The 15,010-nt window shown below is 46.5% G+C and overlaps 1 long non-coding RNA gene across 1 annotated transcript; it reads right to left on the bottom strand.

Annotated features, from left to right (window-relative positions):
- Window positions 1–1,085: 1,085 nt before the first annotated feature.
- On the bottom strand, window positions 1,086–14,746 carry LOC119565237. Its single transcript, XR_005223872.2, has 5 exons — window positions 14,060–14,746; window positions 13,729–13,891; window positions 12,770–12,865; window positions 7,024–8,198; window positions 1,086–2,374 (listed from the first exon to the last, which is right to left on the bottom strand). It is a non-coding gene; the product is annotated as an uncharacterized LOC119565237 (long non-coding RNA).
- Between the last annotated feature and the right edge of the window lie 264 nt (window positions 14,747–15,010).

The raw sequence follows: 15,010 nt of genomic DNA, 5'->3' as shown, positions 1-15,010 counted from the left end.
GAGTAAGCCCCTGTCGGCTTCAATGTAGAGGAGGTGGGAGGGTGGGGTCTCAGGGCAGAGCATGGGCGGGGGCCACAGCCTGGGTCATGGGAGGCTTAGCCTGTCCTGGCCTTAGATACCTGCCATCCATGCATATATTGATTCTATACTGCAGCCATTGCAATGTTCTCGAAAAGGAGGTTAGGCTTACTCTTGTGAAGGATAAGGAATTTCACAACATAAAACCCACATCCCTGGTGCCCACAGCTTGCACCTATTTTTCAATCATAAACACTCCATGTCTGAAATCCTGTCCATGTCTGAAATCCTGTGTCTTATGTCCTCATATATGATGGTGACGGGGTTTCTATAATAAACTAGGCTGAGATCGTAGCACAAACTGCCTCCCAGGATAGTCTGAGTGGCGTCTGACATGCTTTCTTGTACTTGCACCCTCCTTACTTCTGTTTAGCCTTTTGTTTACAATGGCACATGTTAACGATGCAACCCCCAAACCCTTGTCCTCTGCCCTGTGTCACAAACACCTTATCTTTTGTCATACGCACAGAAGTATGGTTTGGCATTTGCTCAACAATAGAACCTGGCACATTCCTATGCAATTAGCAACACCCACCCAAGCCCTGGCAAACTTCCTGAACACACAGCTTTGGACCCAGTGATAACCACCCTGGGGCCTGCACTAAGGGCTTCATGCTGCTTTGTATCCTTACTGCTTTCCAGTGCTTCTGTTCTGGTTCATGCCACAGAGGGTTGGAACATGCCTCAGTGCATCTTGAAGAATCTGTGCAGAGACTGAACTAGGAGGTGCCTTGGAAAGTGCAATGGAAAAACACTGGAGAAAGAGATCAGATGAAGTGAGCTGTAGCTCACGAAAGCTTATGCTCAAATAAACTGGTTAGTCTCTAGGGTGCCACAAGTACTCCTTTTCTTTTTACTGGAGAAAGAGAATGATTTAGAACCAGTTCTGTTTTCATGTTTACATTTTGTCTGAAACACAAAGAAAGAGAAATAAGGAATAACAGGGAACTAAATATAACTGAATGCCTAATATCATAGGTTGCCTTAACAGGTATGTCACAGGGAGGGAGCATTGTCTACCAGTTAAAGAAGACTGTGGGGCAGGACATGTGGGTTTCATTCCTGGGGCTTCCTCACTCTGATTCTGGGGTAGGCTACATCAGTGTCTACACTAGCCTCTTTTATCTAAACTCTCCCATCGTTGTTCCCAGTGATGGAGCTGAATTCGTGTGCACGATAATGGGAGCCCTAATGTAGACAGGGGATGGACAATTATACCACCTTATTGCCTATTGTACACAGGGGAGGAATTTTAAAGAGCCACAGACCATCTGCAAAAGTATAGAGCCAACAGAAACTTTGGTTCTGATCCTGTGCCCATTGAAGTCAATGGGAATTTTGTTATTCATTTTAGTGGGAGTATCATTGGGTCTATACCAGGGGGCCGCTCTGCCCAATGAGGCCTCTTTGTGGGGATAGATTAGGCACGTCCTAGACAGTGGAGTAGATTGCTCAAGGCAGACTGCTAATTGAATAGAAAGCTTCTGACCTCAAGGTTGCTAACTCAAAGCCATCCTAGACTAGAGGACTGCTCTTACGTGGCCTCTCACTAATGAGTAGGCAGCTCTTTATAAGGTTCCCAGTGTACACATGTCCATGGCATGCAAACCACCATCACACTTGGCCTTGTTCTCTGGGCCCCTTGTTGGCAGTCTCAGCAGAGAGGCAGAGGTCTGAAAGGGGAAACTGAGCTCCCTGAAGGTCAGGGCTGAAGTATGTTGACAAAGGGTCATATATGTAGGAAGCTTGTTTTACCACAGCCAGGGTTCTACCTAGGCTGTGGATAAATAGAGGCCTTCATTCTCCAGGGCCATCAATCCAGCACCCCTCACCAGCACTAAGTTCACGTGACAATATGAAAGAAACCTTCCTTTATAGTAAGCGATGTCACTACAGGGCTGGAGCGTGGTTCTGTCCCCAGCTGCCAACCCTCATCTTTGTGCAGTAAGCGAGATACAGCACATAAATTATCAATGCTTTCCTCAACGTAGTCCGGCCAGCAATGTTAGCTCCCGATTTCCATGCCAGTATCAAGTTCTGTAGGTGAGAGAGGAAATTCAGAGTGGAGCTGGGTGGGGTAGGGAAGAAGACTCAGAGTCTATTTGGAGAAAACTCCCTTTGGTCAGAAGCTGATCTGCATGTCCCACAGTGACTGACATATCCCAGTGCTGCATCCAGGCAGAAGCAGTGATGCTGCTTTGCTCTCTTAGTAAGGAGTAGATGATGGCAAAACTCCATAAGCCAGCTAGAACCACTCAGATCCCTTGGTCTGGATGCCAGCACAGTGGTGGTATATCTGTGAATGAAAGTGTGCTCTGAGTAATGATATACAAATGATCAGTACCAAGGCTCCCAGTAAGCTCAAGAATTTCCGTGTCTGTCCACAATATGTACCTTTTTAACAAGACAAGGTTTTACCCAAACCAAGACCCAATTTTTTCTTGCCTCCCATCAAGTGGCTTTGAAAAACAGAAAGGGACCTAATGGGCTGAGCATTGGTCTGGCAGTCAGGAGCACCTGGATTCTAACGCCAGGTTTGACAGTGACACCCTCTTTGACTACAGGCAAAGCACTTCCCTGTCTGTGCCCTCAGTGTCCCTATCTCCAAACTGGGGATAGGAGTAAACTTTCTGACTGCGCCGTGTCACTGTGAGGCTTCATTAACCGATGATCAGCTCTCTGAAGAGGTGACTTTCTGTACTGGTGCTAAGCATTGCTATTAAAGCAACAGCAATAAGCATTAGCAGCATTTTGTGAAGTGTTTTTATGGAAAAGGGGAAAGTTTTGGACTGCAACATTTTCCCCTTTAAATGTTGCTTCCTTACAGTAAGTGAATCTTACAAACACGCACAGTAATCTGAGCAGACAAATTGGTTCTGGTGCTTTTAAATGTATTGCACAATGTTGATGAAGTAAAACCCTTTTGGTAAGTGGATACATAAGTGGATACAGGTGGGAAGCTCTAGTTGCACCGGCAAATATCAACATGTTCTTAAAGGAGGGAGGGAAGAGGAAACGGAGGCATGAGCTCACGACTCTCCACCTGCAGGCTGATCTTCTGCAAACCCATCTCCTGCCACTGTGAGACAGGGATGAAGCTGCAGTGCACAATAATATTTTGGCTGTAATGCCAACAGCACTTCATCACAGTATTGTCTCATTCCATCCAGTATTATTGTGTCGCAATGCAGAGTCAAAATGGCTGTTTTGTCCTATGCAATAATAATACCAAAGTCTTATATAGCCCTTTTCATCAGCATATATGGGCAATGAGGAAAGTGAGCTACCTTCTCCGTGCTAGAAGGGGTCCCAACAATCAGACTTGTCTCAGCCCTAGAGGGAGTCCCCAGGGCAGAGGCACACTGTTGGGACAGTGTGAAAAGTTTGTGCTGTCACTGCCCAGGCTGTATCAGCTCTAAAGATAAGTAGAGGACCTTAGTCTCCAGAGCTGGCAAGTAAGCACATGTTCATTCAGTTTTACCCTCTTCTTAAGGGCCAAATCCTGCCCTTTGCTGGAGGGGTGTGCGAGCAGGGGAAGCCACTCCACACACGCCAGTACTTGAAGACATGGCAAGGGGATGGGTGATCTGGCAACCTCACCAGCTGGGGCATCCACAGCTCCCAAAGGTGAGGGCTTTACACTTCTGTCTATGGGACAAGGGCAGGCCAAGTGCGCACACACACACACACACACACACCGTTAGCAGCATGTGAACACACACACACACACACACACACACACACACCCGTTAGCAGCATGTGTTAGCTAGGGAGTATGGTGCTCCTTTTCAAAGGATCCCCAATGTGTTCTCCACTGTGCAATGCAGCTGCCTGGCCTGCATCATCCTGCCCTCTCTCTTGTGACTAATGTGTATGACTGGCACCACCCTACCACCTGCTGCTCCCTAACAGCCCAGCTCCTACCTGTAAGGGCAGGATTTTGCCCAAAGCATCATGTTTCTCAGCTCTCAAATTAAATTCTTTGTAGCCAAGAAGCATGACCTAACCGGTTGGCTGTAACACCCATGCATGACTGAGCTGCTCAAATTCCTGATCTGCTTTTCTGCCTGTGGGTTATGAAAACCTCAGATCGGCTAACGTTATGGGTCACGACTAGAAAAAGATCGGGGTTCAGATTCTGGTACATAGGTTACAAGTGAAAAACAACTGGCCTGTTTCTCTGCTCAAAATGTACAAAATATTTGTCACCAAACTGAAAACAATTGAAATTTGCCCATTCCTGAACTTCCAGTGCTTCTTGCAGTGCTTCTGGCATGTTGCGTGGAATATTTCCACACAAGTAAAAATTTCATCTAAGCTGAATGCAGAGATTTTCCCATAATCTGACAGCCTGTGGTGAATTCCAGGCAGATTTTTGCAGTGCATTTTCCACTTTGGAGCTGGGCTGTCTTGGGAATGGTTATACGGTTTAAGTCTCATGTTATTGGTTTCAGCTCCCTGATTGGCTAGTTCCTCGGGGGCAGCGGACGGGGGAGGCAGAGGCGGAGGGGTCAGGAGAAACCTGAGTGAGAAGTTATAATAGCAGCCCTGCTACAGTTAAATTGAGATTTGCTTACTGTTTAACAGCCAGTGTTTCTAACAGTAGCAAAACTGCTCTCTCTCAGCTAGTCAGGAAAACATTATGTCTGTGCTTTCCTTCCCAGTTTTCTTACAGACAAAATAATAGTTATACTGCTTGAGAAACAATTATTATTATCCATGTAACTGGGAACTGGCTTTGTTTTTCGGCTTTACGGGAATCCAATAAACCTCCTGTGGAATTGGATTATTTATGCACACGCTGAGAAAGAACAGAGAAGCCCGTGTCCTCCTGCGGCTATTGTGTTGTTCGGTCCCATGATTTTACAGCTGGAGAACAGTTTCCTTTAGCTGACAGTATTGTGACATACTTTGTACAGCACACTATATCCTTTGGGCAGCCAGCCTCGAGCAATCAGTTCCATTCTGCCTCTGCTAATACTACAGACCTAGGACTCACACTTACTTCAGCTTTCAGAGTAGCAGCCGTGTTAGTCTGTACCCGCAAAAAGAACAGGAGGACTTGTGGCACCTTACATTTGTTAGTCTCTGAGGTGCCACACTTACTTCAGCATAAATCTGGAGCAATTCCAATGACTTCTGGGAGGTTACTCTGATTGTATACTGGTGAAAGTGAAAGCAACGTTTGGACTCTATTCTCACTGTTGTTATGTGTGATTTGTACTTTAATCCCCCACCCTCACTCTTTACTTGCGATGTCCTTGCTTTGTGTGTATGAGAGAGTGAGTAATATTGTTCTCTAGAGACTAGGCCCACAGGCAGCAGGAGTGGTAGAGGCCTGTGCTTTGGGAGCTGTAGAACCAGGATTCTAATTATATTTGTTGTTTACAAACATAGCGTCATTGCAGACTGACTGTCTTTCAGTCTGCTGGCTGAAGCCCCGTTAAATCTCCCTCTTAACTACACAGCCAGGGAATGGACTGAATTTCCACCTATTTGACTTCACAATTAAGCCTCACATGTGTAGTTTGTCTTTTTTAGACCTGGAATTCAGAAGAGTTGGAGGGTGACTGAAGCATCTGAGTCATTGCATTCACAGTGGCAGAGGTTACAGCTGCAAAAGGAGCACAATTAAAAAGGGGCCACCATCATGCGTAAGGGGCCAGGCCTAAATACAGAGCAGTTTTCTCATTGCTAGGCAGCCTGTAGCCAGGCACACCTGCTTTACAGAGCCTAGAGAACAGCTGCACAGAAACTGATGTTGAATCTGCAAATTTAACTAGTCGGAGCAGCCAGGAAGTCAGCTACGGACTTAGCTATTGCTGTTTGTGTGTTCAGGTCACTCAGATTCTACAGTGAAGGGTAGCAGTAAATAATACTAAGATAGACAGTTAAATAGACAGGCAGGCAAGGACAGGGACTAGGTTTGCCCGGTCGAAAAGGGATCTGGCAGCTCCAGTCAGCACTGCTGACCAGGCTGGTAAAAGACTGGTCAGCGGTGCAGCAGGACTAAGGCAGGCTTCCTGCCTGCCCTGGCTCTGCGCAGCTCCCGGAAGCGGTTGGCATGTCTGGCTCCTAGGCGTAGGTGTGATCAGGGAGACTCTGTGCGCTGCCTCTGCCCCGAGCGCCGGGAACCATGGCCAATGGGAGCTGCAGGGCTGGCTTCTGCAGGTGTGTGCAGTGCGCACTGCACAAAGCCGCCTGGCTGCCCCTGCGCCTAGGAGCTGGACATGCCAACCGCTTCTGGGAGCCGCACGGAGCCAGGGCAGGCAGGAAGCCTGCCTTAGCCCTCTGCATCGCTGACCAGGAGCCGCGTGAGCCTGCTGGAGCCCAAACCCCATCCTGTACCGCAACCTCCTGCCCCAGCCCTGAGCCCACAGCCCACTCCCACACTCCAAACCCCTTGGCCCCAGCCTGGAGCCCCCTCCTACACCCCAAACCTCTCATCCCCTGCCCCACTCCAGAGCTTGGACCCTCAGCCAGAGCCCTTACCCCATCCCGCACTCCAGCCCCCTGCCCCAGTCCAGAGCCTCTCCTGTACCTTGAACCCCTCATTTGTGGCCCCACCCAGAGCCCTCATTCCTTCCCACACCCCCAACCCCCTGCCCCAGCCCAATGAAAGTGAGTGAGGGTAGAAAGTGGGCGATGGAGGGAGGGTGGAGGGAGTGCATGGGGTGGGGCCTCAGAGAAGGGGCGGGGCAGGGATGGGCCTTGGGAAGGGGCAGGCGCGGGGCAAGTGTGTTCGGTTTTGTGCGATTAGAAAGTTGGCAACCCTAACAGGGGCACTTGTTGGGAACAGGAGCTGGGTACCTGGCTGTCAACATGTGTGCAAAGCTGAACTGGGGGAGAAGGATTTAGCTGAGGATGAGTTATTTGGGGCTGTTCCACATGTAGTCTGTGTGTGATACAGAGATGGAGGAGAGTCATGGTCTCTCTGCCACCTACAGGAGAAGGCTTGATCGGAGCCCAGTCAGGGGGGTTCCCCTTCCTCTTGAGTCCCCAGTTGTTGTTATTTTCTCCTCTTCCTCTCATTCGCTCTCTCACATGGCTGTAACTACGTTGGAACACAACAATGGAACACAACAATGCACACAACAATGGAAGCAATGGACCAATGGAAGCAGGAAGAGCCAGTTTCAATCTGATACTTGAACAGATGCAGTTGAGAAGCAGGAGGTGACGCTCGGCTTTTGGTGAAGGGACATGACAAAGGTGGTGGTCACCATGAAGATTTATTGAAAGAGGGTGATACCAAAATCAGGTGGAGACCAACACGGGGCCTGCCTTCCTTCCTTCCTTCCTTTCCATTTGCTTGCAGAGTCCTTTGTGCTTCTCTTTTTTAGAAGAGACTTAGATGGCCTTGGCTTAGCAAAAAAATGATCATTGGTGCCAGTGGCCCAGGCTTCATTAGAGACCCTACAATAACACACCAGCAGGCACAAGCCAATGCTCAGGAGCAACCCTACAATAATCGGCCAGTTTATGCAATTCAGGCATTGGGAGCCACTCTATAGGAGAAAAAAATCCTTTTAGTGCTCTCAAGCAGGCCTACAGTAACAAACCAGTGAACTTCTGGGTTAAGCTTCAAGGGCCTGGATCATGGGACGGTCCTTTTAAAAGATGCCTTTTCTCAGGTATGATTTATGTATTACTGGCTGATCAGAAAGAACCCCTTGATTTCTCCCAGCTGACTTCTGCGAAGAAAGTACCAGAGCTAGGAGGATGTGCATACAAACTGCTGCCCCACACAAGTAGTGCCTGTAGCAGATTGGGGTTCCACAGTCAGGCCACCAAATATCACAATAACACTCCTCCCTTCTCCACCCCAGCAGCAAGACCAGAGCCTGAGGCAGCTGATTTTAAACACCTCCCCTCACTCCTTAACAGCTTGCTGTAACTAATAGCTCTTCACCAACTTGTTGCACTTCTCTTCTTCAGGGCCCAGGAGCTCTAGTGTTCTCAAGTATGTTCTGCACCCACACCCGCCAGCTCTACTCAGTCAGCATGAGACACACACGCACATCCCTGTGTGCTAGGTGCTGGGGCATGAAGAATGATTGCCGTGTTTGTTCGCACAGTCGCTGCACGGCTGGTCTGTAACTCCTTGCTTTGTGACGTGCCTGTTGGTGGGAAAGGATCTGCATTAGCAACATTTTATAATGAGGAGGCAAATATTCTCTTTGCAGAGCAGCCAGACTCTGCCCTAATGACATATTACCATTGTATCTGAGCACCTCACAATCTTAATGTATTTAACCTTGCAACACCACTGCTGCTAGCTATTCCCATTTTACAGGTGGGGAGTCAAGGCACAAAGAGATAAAGCGTTTTGCACAAGGTCACACAGGAAGTCTGTGGTGGAACAGTCAACTGAACTCAGATCTTCCAGGGTCCAGGTTAATACCCTAAGCATTAGACCATCCTTCTGCTTCATTCCTGGTCCATTTGGAAAGATATTGGCGGGTGACTTCCCCAGAAACTTTGCTTCATTTGCTTGCACTAGAAGCTGGGATGGTTTTCCTGATCTTTTCTGAACCTTTTCCCCATCAGAAAATTGTGTGCAGATAAAACAGAGCCCACTGAAAAGGAGCTCAGCTCACTTGCTTCCTGATCCGGAGGAAGGTGACAGCTGGGCAGAAGAACACCCTTCTCCAGTACAGTGGACCTATTGTAAATTCACTACACAACCATAACCAGATAAGGCCCCTCTCACCATTCTCCAGCAGGAGGCACTATAACCTAGAGGACCAATGTGACATAGTGCATAGACCAGAGGTTAGCAGTGACAGCAACAGTCACCAATCGGAGGTGCTGCACTTTCCCCCTCCAAACACCACCAGGGGACTTACAGTCTTCCCAAACTAATCCATAGTGCTGTACAGGTTTAATACTACAGCTAGAGTGATGACAATTCATAACAGAGGGATGCCAAAATTAAGAAATATAGCCAATGGGGAACAGATCTTCAGTTGAGCTTCAGAGGGAAATGGAAAGTCAATGAGGCAGAGAGATATAGGGCGACTGTTGTAGATGCAGGAGCTACAGAGGAGAATGCTCTTTCCCTTGCAGTAGCAAAAATGTGGGAAAGGATGGAAAGTGCTCTTTGAGTGGAGGAAGGTATCTAAGGGAACCTAAGGAATGCTAATCCCACCAAAGGCTGAGATGAGAGGTATCCAGTAGGGCATCTACATATGGTCAAACTGAAATTCACTGTCTCCTGCTTGTAAGGAATGTGATCTCTGAGTATGCCAATAGACAGAGAGATTCTCATGTATAAGTCTCCCCATAAACTCACGCCCATCTTCTCTCTCCTCTAAATCAGCCCTGTACTTGTACATCAATGAGCAAGGAGATTACAGTGTTAGATAGACAGAGTTATAGAGAAAAGACTTGAAAGTGTTAATTGGGACAAGTGAGAGACACTAGCAGCTTGGGCAGCTGGGCGGTTCATTCATACTGGAGTTCAGTTTGACAGGGGAAAAATCTTATACTGTGTCTTACTAGGTCTCATGATGGTTGCTCAGAATCACTCCAGTGTGTTTAGGAGGCTGCATGGTCTTACTCTAGACACTTCTGCAGTGAGAAGGGACTGGGATGAGCCAGGTACTCCTGAATGCTAATCTTGGCTTTACCACTGATTTGCTGTGCAGCTTTAGGCAGGACATCTTACTTCTCTGCCTCAATTGGGGATAATACACACCCTTTAGAGTTGTGGGGATTGATTAGTTAATGTCTCTAAAGTGCTTTGAAAATGGCAAGTACTGTATAGAAATTACACATTATTATGTTTAGTCAATCTATATATTATTCAGGTGGGATTTTACCCCTTTTGGAGGACATTAGATGGCAAAAAGAGTAAAATACTTTTTAGACCACCTGTCCCTTTAAATCCCACCCTATGCTGCTGCTCCAACCCAGTACAAGTTCCATTTAATCTCATATTGCTTACATTTCCCAGCCTCTCTCTGCTCCTGAAATAGCCACCCTTTATTACTCCTCCAGCAGAACTGGACTAGTGCCTCCTGGAGCCTCTGAGAGCAAAGGTCTGTGTGGTGCAGTCAAGTTGCTTGCTAGAGGCACAGTGGCTGGATGCTTAGATCACAGCTTGAACTCAGTTGCTGAGTGTTACAGAAGCATGCCAATGAGGCGTTCTCATTTTGGCTCACGGATTCTTTGTTCATTCTCCTGCCAGTGATTAACTGGCTATTTTTGTCCTTATCCAGGTTGGAAGAAGTTGTCCTCAGAGTTACCAGTCAGTGATCCAGTAGCAATTCCCTTATAAGTACTCCTCCTGGTAGAAGGCCACTATATGCCATCTGGATTCTGTACAGTTTAGTATGTCCTCCTGACTGGAAATGTGATGGGAAGCTTTCCAATAGCCTTAGCATACGTGTCCACTTGAAATCATTACTAGCCTACAGCCATCATCCCTAGGGGCTTGTCTGCATTTGGAAATTTACCAAAATAGCAAATAGTGATTCTGGAATAGTTTTTTCAATATAAGCTCCCATTATAGACACTCTGATTCTGAAATAAGAGTGCCTGTTTCCAATTTTAGTTTAATCCCCTCTAAACCAGCTCTTTTAGTCTAATCCACGCTAAAACAGCTAAATTTCCAAGGGTAGATAAGCCCTAAGGCTATGAACCCAAGCTAAGCAGGGCTGGACTATGCTACTCTTTGGATGGGAAACTCCAAGAAACGCAGTGGATGTGTCTTGATTAGGAAAAAGTTTGAGGTTTAGGCTAGGTTTAGCTAACGTGTTAAGACCACCCCAAACTCAGCCTTTCTGCTAGTGGAGATTTAAGGTTAAAACCATTTAGCTCCTGCCTACGGTACGATCTGACCAGTTACAATTGAGCTAAAGATGCTGCATCAAGCACTAGGAAAAAGGCTGAGTTTAGGTCATGCTTAGTTATGTGCTAGTCTGACCTCAACTCATTTTTCTGAGTCAAGACATGGCCAGAGATGCTCTAGGGGGTGTTGGTGGTTCAAAACGAGGTTTCCTGTGGGACAGTACTGAATTCACTGCTTCAGCGTGGGGACCGGGGATTCCTGTGTAAAACAGGTTGTGTCCAGCTGTGGGAGTTAAAGATTGTATGATTCTTTTTGCAATAGAATTAGCTTTGCTGTTCTGGCTAAATTCCAGTCTGGGACATTCTATTCTGCCTCCTGAAAGATCTATAGTGTCCTTTATTTTTATGCTGCATTGTTATGTGATGTTGAACAGCGGCTGTTCCATCCGAGAAGTGGTTGCATTTCAGGGGCTGGATGAAGTGATCCCTCTACACACAATCTGAAACTCCTTTTGGGATTATTCTGGATGAAGGCTGCTCCAGAAATGTGTTCTTAGAAAGAGAGAGTCTCACTCTCCTCTCACACTGATTTTGCACCAGTGTAACTGCAACGATGGAAATACTCCTGATTTACATCAGTATGAACAAGAGAGCAAAATTATACCCCTTGTTCCTGAAAAGCCCAGTGTACCAGATATCACTAATATTATACATTTCATATCAGATATCACTAATAGTGAATGCTGAAGGCATTAAATGAATCTAGAGAATCAAGGGAGTGTATTCCCTATAGTATCCAATTTGCTGACCATGGGGAGTCCTGTAAATATCAAGGCCTCGCCTAGGCAAGGAAAAAACATGTCTTTGTTTTTCAGTGGAGTTAGCTGCAACACTTTGAAAGGTCACATCGCCTTTAGCTTAGCACTTTTAAAACACAGGTAGCTAGTTGTGATTCTTTTTATCATTTAACCCTGGAAGTCAGGCTCTAGGCAAAGCAGCAGCATGAGCTGCAGATGTAAATGAGCCAAATTCATCCCTAGTGTCACTTCACTGAAATCAATGGAGTTCTATCCAGGATGGCATTGACCACATGAGTTTCACAGGGGCCTTTCCCCCCTATTTCTAACTGCTCTCTGACGACTCATATTTTATTCTAGTGGCACAATGGAAGGAACTTCCATATAGGAGCCCTCTGAACTGTAGCCCGGGAGGTCCTAAAATATAACTGGCAGCTGCCATGTCACTGTAACAAGGACAGTGACCATCAGCTAATCAGCACATGGATACCAAGGAGACTGCTCCTTAGAAATATCTGAGAGAGACAGAACTGCATGTTTTCTGTTGCTGGGGTACTCAACTGACAAGCCACTTTCAGCTCTCCCTGCCGATACAAGCACAAAGAGTCAGGCTGAGTGCATGTTTAGTTCTTTGTTATTTTTAAAGGTCTACATTTCTATGATCCCCTGACTCCGCACGAGTTACCAGGATGGCCCCGTGTGGCAAAGTGCAAGTGCTTCATAGATTTCAGGAGCGCAGGACACTAACAAAAAAGAAGAGGAGCAATAGAAGAAGAGAACATTTCAATGAAAATGAGAAGTGACATTGCTAGAGAATCAAACTAACAGGACAACATCAAGAGCTTTTTAAAAGGCTAAATAGTGCATTTTAAATTGAATTGTTTGTGCCTCTCCCTAAAAAGCCTGAAACCAGCATGATTCATTTTTCTTACCATTTCCTCCCCCTTTCCAATTCATCAACATCGTTTTTCATTTTTCTTTGTGTTTTTGAATATTTGGAAAACAACATGGCTCCCCTTTTCTCAGCACCCTCGCCTGCAGGTCAGCCTCGTTAGTGATGTTTTAGCAGGCAGCTCAGGTAGAAATGATTATTTACTTACCTGCCAGCACATGAAGCATGAGAGCTTGAAGCATTGTGATACCCAGGAGGTCAGAGGAGATGATCTGGTGGTCCCTTCTGGCCTTCAACTCTATGACTTTGTGACATTGTATTGGGTCAGTGATATGTAATAAAGATACTAGCTATTATTTTTGTGATTGAGGGGGAGGGGGAGTAAACATCTGGAAGCCAAAGGCCTTTTCCATGGAACGATAATATCCATTTTACAAGAGGGTCACCTGTTGGGTCTCAAATAAGCACTACAAATGGAACTGTCTCTGAAAGCCGTATGACAGCTCAGCTAGGCAAATCATTCTGGGGTTGCTTTGCCTAAGGCTCCTGGTACAGCTGAGGCTGCTTCTACTGTGCTAGTGACTCTGACAGGCACAGGGAGTGGGAATGGAGCTCCCTGCACACCCCCACTTGCTTTCAGCCGCACAGGTAGTCTGTTTGAAAGGGAAATGGACATGTACACAAAATGTTGTCAGTCAAAAGTCATGTTACCCCTTAGAACAGCGATGAGCTGTACACGCCTTCTCGGACCCCTTCTCTCCTTCCCCTCCATCCCTCTCTAAGCTTCCTTACTAGCCCATATAGAACCCCGACCCAACCTCCCTGCAGCCAGCTCCTTCATTTTCCACTCCTCCAATCCCAGCCCATATTCATCCCCTGCCAACCTGACTGTTGGATCACAACCAGTGGAAGGCAAGGAACTCCCATGAGGAACTGGGAAGAACATTAGTAACTCTGTTACTCTGAATTAATTAAAGGTTTGAATTTAAAGTGGCTCAATTAAACCCCTATGTGCACACTCTCATTCCGAATTAAAGTGGCCTTAATTTGGTTTAGGTTAATTCATTTCCAAAGTGAATCAAGGTAAACCAAATTAAGGCCACTTTAATTTTAAATAAATGAACACACCGGGATTTAATGCAGTTTAACTAACATGGTATTAGCTACCATCACATTGTTCACTCTCCTCGTGTGTTCTACCCCTTCCACACCCTATGTCTTCTTGTCTATTTAGATTGTAAATTCAGTGCAGGGACCATCTTTTTGTTCTGTTGTTACAGCACCCAGTGCGATGGGGTCCTCCTCCATGATTAGGGCTCCCAGCACTATACTAAAATAAAAATAACAATAATTAACACAGGGGAAAGGGAGACAGAAGAAGCAGAAAAAAATCTGGTAACACAGGGGCTGGCACCATTAGAACAGCTGGCATTGTCATGAAGTAGTTTTCCTACTGGTGAGGCTCTGATTTTTTTCCACAGGAAGATCATTAACTCACCTGAAAACATGTGATCAAGCCTCTTCTGTAAGGTCAGGCGTTATTATTCACATTCCATTGATGGGGCAACTGAGGCACGGAGCAGTGACATGACTTGTCCAAGGTCACACGGGAAGTCTGTGAAAGATCTGGGGGAAAAAAACAGGCATCCTGACTCCCAGCCCCCTGTTCCACTCAGTTAATTATACACCCTTTTTTTTGTGATGCCTGAGTAGTTGCTCAGACACACATTTAGTGAACGGAAGATGATTGCTGTGAAATCAGGAGTGTCAGGTTCTTCTATCTCAGACATACTTCCCCTGCAAAGAAGAGGCTGGGCTCTGCTTTTGGTTCATCTCTGCTCCCAGCTGGCACCCTTGCCAGCCCGGCCCTCAGCTTCATTTTCTGTAGGTGTCAGTCACAAGCTGTCTGAGTTCAACTGGGACAGTGTTTCTTTTCTTCACTATCTGTTATTTTTGTGTGGAAAAGATGATCTGCAGAATGAAAAATCCTTCTGGCAAAGAAAATGATCCCTTGATGACCAGCCACTGCTGTTCCTTGTCCTCTTAGATAAATACAGAGAGTAGAATTTACAAACATGCAGCTCTCTGCTGCTATTTTTGGAGCTGCAATAGCTGTCTCTCCACCCGTGATGTGCGTAACTAGTGCAGCTATCTTCTCCTGTGTCTGACAGCTTTCACAGCTAAACAGCATTGGGCTGGGTCAGCAGATAGATGGGAAGCCTTCAGCAAGTACCCAGCTGCTCTAGGAAGGGACAGGGTGGGTTAGTCCATGGAGGAGCTACTTATTGCTAAGGAGTCATGAGGGGAGCAACTTCCAGCTCTGTTCCTCCTGCTTCAGCTTTGGGCAGCAAACCCTCTGGAGGCACTGGCTCTGAGTAACCACCAGTGGTTTGAAAGAGCGGTCTAATTGTAAACCCCCCCTTTAAAACTCTAGTGTAAACATAGCCAA

This window comes from Chelonia mydas, chromosome 1 (genome assembly GCF_015237465.2).
Source record: "Chelonia mydas isolate rCheMyd1 chromosome 1, rCheMyd1.pri.v2, whole genome shotgun sequence".
Classification (NCBI taxonomy): Eukaryota; Metazoa; Chordata; order Testudines; family Cheloniidae; genus Chelonia; species Chelonia mydas.
The sequence above is the reverse complement of the archived record's forward strand: the minus strand, read 5'-3'. Positions and strand labels throughout refer to the sequence as shown.